Raw genomic sequence first — 7,522 nt, 5'->3', positions numbered from 1 at the left:
AAGCAAAACAAAGATTACATGAATTAGACATTGAAATATAAGAGAGAATACACCTAAAATTGTTCAACAACTCAGAATGAAGAGCCAAACAATTGAGTGAATCTGTCTCCTTTCCCTTACTTGCGGCAGATTGGGTTGTGATGGTTTCTGGGCTGTTTTGATGATGTAGAATAGGTTTTGGGGGGTGTAGAGGCAAGGCAAGGGGTGTAGGTTGGGTGTGGATGAGTGTTTGATGGTTGGAAGGTGGTGGAGAACTCGGCAAAGAGGATGGAAGAAGGTGGTGCTGCTGGTTGTGTTTCTGGAGTGCAGATTGGTGTTTTTGGGATGAATGGATGTGTGTGGGAGAGTATGGACGAATTTCTGTGGTGAATGATGAATGAATGGGAGAATGATCATCGGAGTGACAGCTAGGGGGGGAATATATGTATGATGGTGGCTGAATGATTGAAGGGAATGAATGGAAAAACAACTAGGGAGTGAATGATTAAAGAGTGAATGGAATTGGTGGGTACGGCTCAAAGGGAGAATGGGAGAATGTCGCTGAATGATGATGGGAGTGACAGCTAGGAGGGAATAAATGTATGATGGTGGCTGCAATATGAAAAGAATCAATAATAATGCATGTAGGGTGCGGCTAGGTTGGTGGAAGGTGTGTGGAAGATGGCTGCAATATGGTTTTAAGTGCACAACATTGGACAAAAGTGCCCCCCCTTGCACGGCAAGGGAAGGGAATTAGGGGAAAGGCACGGCAAAGGGTGTTAGAGTGGGCTAGGCCCTTTGTTTTGTGTCCTAAAGTGCATACAAGGCCTTCAAAGTGGCTAGAAAATACGGACGTTTAAGATTAGGAAAGGTTACCAAAACGGGAAACCTAGGGTTAACTTTCCTACTTCAAGTAGGAATCCTTGTTTGAGTAGGATTCCTCGTTTTGGTAGGAATTCATCGTTGGAGTAGGAATTCGTCGTTTCTTCAAGCCTTCAACTCATTCATTCCTCTTTCGCTCCAAAAGACTCCAATTTGCATCTTCTTGCACACTTTGGCCTTATAATCTGAAAATACACAAAAGTGGCCTTCAACACTAAAATAACTAAGTAAACACAACATACATGCACGAGAACAAGCTAATTAAGTCGCATGAATATGCTCCTATCAATTCCCCCACACTTGACTTTTGCTAGTCCTCGAGCAAAACAAAACAACTAAAGTAAACAAGGCGAAACAAAACAAACAAAACATAACCTAAACCTTCCAACGTTTGCCTCAGGGATTTCCAATGAAACATGACATGTCAAAGATCATTACTCACATAGCTTTTAGTCTTCCTTCCCCTCGAGCACATACTTAATCATAGTCACCATTCACTAGTTCGCATTTAATCAATTAAAACACATTTTGAATGTACTAACATGCCTTAGAGAATTCCCTCAATTCCTCCCTAGTTATGCACTCAATTTTCACTCAGATTTTCTGACTACACACCCTACACTAGTTATATGTGAGACAATTGATGTAAACATGAAAGACTAGTACTCACATATGTTATAACAAGGAACGCAATTTCTGGAGTAATTAAACGTGTTTAGATATGATCTCATGAATGGAATGCTACTACTTGGATGCGAGAACCAGTGACACCATATGCTCATACCAAATTCAAACTCCACAATTGAAATGCACAACACTCAAGATAGAAGTCAAGGGTTGTAATGGGGCTTGGGGTATTGGCTCACAAGGAAAGGTAGGGATAAACAAAAGTTCTTTAAACAATAGCAAGCAAAGTAATGAAATTAAGACTTAGAATTCACTTGGCATGCAGAAATCAACTTTTAGACATAAGGGGGAGATTCAACAACTCTTAGGGCCTAATTCATTGTTTTGGGCCCTTACTTCAACAAACAATACTTTTCAACTCTTTGTTTTGATCTCATCCTGCCTACCTCTTTTGAATGTTTAGTCTGTAAACCTGCATAACAATAAAGGGGTGAGCTTTAATAGCTCAGTATGGACATAACCTTATCACAATGAATTGACAATATTAAATTTAAGTGTCATGAAATCAGATAGCCAAATATCAAATGATAAATGATAACAATGCATGAATGCAATCCAACCTCTTCAGATACACCCATTAATTTATATAATAAAACGCACAGACCTACACGTCCTATACCATGCATTTTACCACTACAGTGGTGGTTCGAATATTCTATTATACAAACTAACCCCCATAAGATATCCCAAGTTCATAAACCCCTTTTGCTAGTCATCTTATCTAACTCATTGATCTCCAGCCTAAATCACCCACATCGACAATTTATCCTACCAACATCCTATACTAATGTGCATACCGAGCTCGCCTGGGAACTGGTTTCACAATGAATAGATTAAACAACACAAAAGATCCTTTCCAATTACCTTTATTTCCAGACCAATTCAACAATGAAGTTCCAACCACATCAACATGCATGACGCACAAATAATGTCGTTTCATCTTTTACATGTATCACAATATATTCCTACTAAATAGCATTCCAACAATAATTCCATAAACAATAACAAGTAAGCACTTAACCGAAGCAATTAGCCAGTTAATATACAACCACATTAATCAACAAAAAAGATCAAGAACATTATTCCAACCACGTACTTATCCACGTCACTACCAAAATAGTTAAGCTCCATATACTTATCCACGTTACTACCGAAATAGCTAAGCTCCACATACTTGAACAAGCATCTTGATCACTCCTAATACCATGCATTTCTTCTACTCTCTTTTATTTTTCTAATCTCTCTCTATATTTATACTAAAGTAAATATATACATTCTCTTTTTCCCTCCCTATCTATCCTTCCCTACGTTGTCTGCAATGCATGCCTCCTCAAGCTTTGCATGCCATCTAAACTTGGTAGTAAATATCAGCCATTCTCTCCATTTTAAAATGGAGGGAATCCAATTTATACTATATGGAGTCGGTTACTGCACTTAGTAACCAAGTAAAGAAAATAATAGAAAATATATAGTTGGCTACAGGTTTCCTTGAAAGGTTTGATTCTAATCTCATTGGAAAGTAAAAGGTGTCAACCCAATAAAGGATTAAGGATACGGGGCAGCCACCTAAGGCTATTTGAAGCCACGTCCAAGTTATAGCTTGGAACACTAAGCTACTAGATTGCTTATTTACTTCTAATACATCACACTACCTCATATTGCATCGCCTTGTTAAGCCACCTTCTATAACGTACGTTGCAACTAAAGAAGAAGATAATAATCTAAATTGGGAAACTTTATCTGATAATTGATCACTCACATTTTTATTCAACACCTAATCACCTTCCACCATGTGTACTAGTAACATGGCCATTATCATTTTGGCTAGTCACCACGTGACACACACCTAGCCATTCAATGGTTGCCACCTATATCATCGACTCAATGATTAACCTTACAATTATTTGACCTCCAAAAAAATGTACAAGATGCTATTAGCTCATACTAATTCTTACTATCTTCATACAAAGTCCTATTCAATAAATAAGTTTCCAAATACTTGTCTTCTTTGGTAATAATTTCTTGGAGTCTCACACAAGTGCAGAGATTGGCCCCCAGCAAGGGGAGGCCAGTCTACCTAGGGCTTTACCAAGTTCTCGATCCCGATCAACCAAATCCTCCGTGACCTCAAAAGCAAACATTGGTTCAAGCTGCCAAAACAGATAAAGGTAGATACCTCGAAGTTGGATCACACCAAATATTATGTGTTCCATTGAGGTCTTGGTCTCATGACTAATAGCAGCTATATGTGGAAGGTCTACCTAGAAAAGCTTGAGAAAGAAGGGAAATGCGATAGATATCTAGACAAGCCAGCTATGCAGCCTAGAAGAAACACAGATGTAGATGAAAAGCCACCACTCAAGACAATTCGAATCAACGACATCTTCGCAGAATCCAAACACTTGGGGGGTACCAACAAGTCCAAAAAGAGGAAGATCTAGCAGGACATTTCGGTATCTCAGGTCTAGGCAGCTGATATGAACCCTGGACCCATCATTGGCTTTACCAAGCAAGATGTTGAAGGTGTAGACTTCCCACACAACGACGCTTTAGTCGTATCTGTCCAACTAGCCTACGCCATAGTCGACATAATGACGGTGGATAATGGCAGCCTAATCAACCTACTCCAACTTTCAATCATTCAGAAGATAAGCTTGGAAAGTACGATCATACATCTAGGTGAGTTACTCACCGAATTCAATTATCACACCTTGACTCCCATCAGCAAAATAACACTTGACATGAGAGCAACACTAGTGGTCTTAAAGAAGACGTTCATGATAGTTAACGACCCATTTCCATATAACAGGATTCTAGGTCGGCCTTGACTAGTGAGACTGGGCACGGTAACCTCTGTTGAGTACCAAAAATATCCGATTCTGTATCCCATGATGAGGAGTGAAATAGATCAAGTTAGATCAGGCCGCATCTCAATGATGCATTATACAATTTTGGAAATATTCAAAAAAGAAGTTCTTCACTCCAGTAGAGGCCACTGAGGTGCAGAAGGATGACCCGACTACGAAATAGCAATCACAGCAAACAGATCAAGATGATGGCGTTCGAGATGAAGTGTCAACAAGCGAGGCTGGATGGAAACCAAAGGAAAATGCCAAATACATCATTCTTAATCCTTTGCAACTGGAGAAGATGGCTAGAATCAACTCCCGTCTGAGCTCGAAGGAAAAGGAAGAACTCAAGGCTTTCCCTAAGGAAAGTTATGAAATCTTCGCATGGTCACCTTCCAACATGCCCGACATTGAACTCGAGATAGCTTGGCCCAAGCTACACATCAACCCCACTGCCAAACTAGTGACCTAGAAAAGAAGAGATTTTGTGCCCAAGTACATAGCAATCATTAAGGCAGAGATTGACAAGCTACTAAAGGTTGGATTTATTGAGGAAATAGCACATTCAGCATGGTTAGCCAATGTCATGCTAGTAATGAAAAAAAAAGAAAGGAAAGTGGAAAGTTTGTGTGGGCTAAATCAACCTCAACAAGGCATGCTCCAAAGATCACTATCCAATTCCCCGGATTGACCTACTAGTAAATTCAACCTTTAGGAACCAACTGCTCAACTTATGGATGCATCCTCAGGCTACAATCAAATTACAATGCACGAGCCTGACCAAGAGAAAACAACATTCGTGATTGGGCGAGGCACATATTGCTACAAGGTCATGTCTTTCAACCTTAAGAACGCATGAGCTACTTACCAACGGCTAATGAACATGATGTTCAAGAAGCAGATTGGGGTAATCATGGAAGTCTATGTCGACGACATCATGGTAAAAGGAAAGTAGTTGTCAGACCACATCAGCAACTTGATGGAAATATTTAACATCTTTAGGGAATAAAAGATGAAGATTAATCCCGTATAATGCAAATTCGAAGTATCCTTAGGCAGATTCTTAGGGTACTTTGTAACCGGGCAAAGAATTGAAGCACATCCCAAGCTTAGTTTACCAAGCCCGCACAGCAATAAAAGCCTAGGCCTTGGCGAATTTTATAACAGAGTTCACACCTAGCCTAGACGATGCAACAGTACAACCTAAGATTGCTCCGGAGGTAGTCGAGCACACCATGGCCACACCAACCCTACCTGACAAAGTTTTTTGGCATTTGCACATCGATGGTTCATTTAACTACAAGGGCTTGAGAGCAGGCATTGTTCTCATCACCCCAGACGGCTCAATGCTAGAGTAGACAATCACTATAGGCTTCAAAGCATCCAACAACAAAGTAGAATACGAAGCCTTATTAGCAGGCCTCTAAATGGCAAAAGACTTGGCAATGAAGAAACTCGTAATCCATTTCGATTTTTAACTAATCACCAGCCAAGCTACCAGGGAGTATGCAGCAAAGCATCCAAGAAAGAAGGTACAAGAACAACTTGCAACGTTTTAGTGAAACACATGTTAATTGCATGTCTTTGTGAAACACATGTTGATCCTTTATACTTATATGTAATTTAGTTTAAACAACTGATTGTTGGTCTTTCCAATTCCTTTCTCTAAAAAAATTAGACATCATTATTAGAATGTGGATAATAAGCTGTGGTAAGATTTCATAAGTCCTTAAATTACTTTACTATCTGGATGTATAAAATATGCGAGACATATTTGTACTGATGGTGGAATTTAGAAACCGCACAACGATTCTTGATGGGTTTGCAAATTACTGCATCATTTGAAATCAACGAGGCCACGATAGGCCCCATGCTGAAGTATGGTCAGTTTATGCTTACACTGAAAAAAGGTGCCGGTTAAGGCCAAGTGAAATGGCTTGATTAAAAAATTTGCTTTATCTGCAAATTTAGAAGGGTTACAATGATACTAGTTCATGAACTCATATGCTTTTTTAGAAAGGAATGAGTCTAAATTGATGCATTTAATCCACAATGCGATAAGTTCTTTCTTCATGAAAGAGAAGATAACCCCCTTATGTCCGTATGTGACTAAGAACTTTGGTTGTGACAAAGAGAACCATTGATTTCAATGTCACTCAAATGAAACTGGCTGATACGTGAAGGTTTCAAAGCCAGAGTGCTAGAGAAACTTGAAATCAGTTTTTGTTTCTTAATTATTATGCGATATTTAGGAAAAGATCATAAGAACCAAAGGTTTGGAATTTTCTGTATATTATTGATATGAACGTGGAAGTAAAATATATAGCAATATGCAATGCAACAAGACCAATCACATGCTAACTCACCTGAAGCTTACTTAAGCCTTCGTAGCATCAAATAGTATAATTCACAATTCATACTAATGCAACAATATAGTAATAAGCGGTATAGACATGGCATATTAGGCATAAATTCAATTAAAAGCGTTTTCTGGAAATCGTAAAGCATATTTATATATATAGAAAACAAATGCTCACTCACTGATAAGTAGCAGGATCGTAACCCCTTTGCTTTGCTTGTCCACGCTTGTCCTCGGGGTACGTCTCACCTATATGCGATATAACTAATTTAACGCTAATTCAATAGCACATAAACAAAGCTTAGGATTAATTCCTCATAAATTGCTCGAATGGGGTGTTTGAATATACCAACGTGATCTACTCGACCACATGAACACCCCCATATTTTTAGAAATTTTTTTGGATGCTGGACGTGCCCTCACAACCGTCGGCCAAGGCACGGCCTCGCACGGAGGCGCGTGCTTGGCACACAGGACAGGAATCCTAACAACATTAGGAATATTCCATTAAATTCTAACGGTGTTGCTTGATGCCGTTAGAATATTCTATTAAAGTTAATGAAATATTCCCCTTCTTCTCTGGTCACTCCGCCAGTCTCTGCCATCCGCCGCCGTCTGCATTCATCAATTTTGGGAAAATTTTCTAAAGCTTATATCTACTTCATTTCATAACCAAAATCCATGAAATTTATATGGATTTGAATATCTCAAAGAGTAGAACACAATCGTATCCATAAGAGTCCAAAATCCTACGAAAAACGGTCGG

Source organism: Pyrus communis, chromosome 13, assembly GCF_041283825.1.
Source record: "Pyrus communis isolate YQ-2024b chromosome 13, ASM4128382v1, whole genome shotgun sequence".
NCBI classification, from domain to species: Eukaryota; Viridiplantae; Streptophyta; class Magnoliopsida; order Rosales; family Rosaceae; genus Pyrus; species Pyrus communis.
This window is presented reverse-complemented; position numbering follows the sequence as displayed.